This window comes from Neopelma chrysocephalum, unplaced genomic scaffold, assembly GCF_003984885.1.
Source record: "Neopelma chrysocephalum unplaced genomic scaffold, ASM398488v2 Primary Assembly neopelma1_94624, whole genome shotgun sequence".
NCBI lineage: Eukaryota > Metazoa > Chordata > Aves > Passeriformes > Pipridae > Neopelma > Neopelma chrysocephalum.
Window position 1 is genome coordinate 1 of NW_020923330.1, and position 553 is coordinate 553.

General features: G+C 64.4%; 1 long non-coding RNA gene across 1 annotated transcript; it reads left to right on the top strand.

Annotated features, from left to right (window-relative positions):
* Positions 1-7: 7 nt before the first annotated feature.
* LOC113980552 lies at positions 8-464 on the top strand. The gene is made up of 2 exons (XR_003538157.1): positions 8-118; positions 217-464. It is a non-coding gene; the product is annotated as an uncharacterized LOC113980552 (long non-coding RNA).
* The last annotated feature ends 89 nt before the right edge of the window (positions 465-553 follow it).

The following is a 553-nucleotide window of genomic DNA, read 5'->3' on the forward strand; positions in this document are numbered from 1 at the left end:
GTCCCCCCCGTGTTCCCCCCAGGCGAGCGCAGCTCCTCGGGGCTGCTCGAGTGGGACTCCAAGAGCGACGCCCTGGAGACCCTCGGCTTCCTCAACCACTTCCAGATGAAGAACCCCAGTAAGTGCCTCTCACCGTGTGTCTAGGGGGGGGTCCCTGGGGGTCCCTGAAGCCCCCCCTGACCCCCCCCTTTTCTGTGTGTGTGTGTCCCCCCCCAGACGGGCCGTACCCCTACACGCTCAAGCTCTGCTTCTCCACGGCGCAGCACGCCTCGTAACGGGACCCCCAAAACACCCCCAGACTCCCTTTTTTAGAGCCGAGGGGCAGCCGGGACCCCCCTCACCCCCCGCCCTCCCTCCGTTTGTGTCCTTCCCCTCCCTCGATTTTTAAGGAGAAGAGTCGGGGCCTGACGGGGCCCCTCCGTGACTCCCCCCCTCCCCCCCAAAATAAAGTTGTTTGGAAAACACACGCGGAGATTTTGGGGGGGGGGGGTTTAGGGGGTTTGGGAAGGGCTTTTGGAGGGTTTAGGGGGTTCTGCGGAGGATTTCAGGGGGG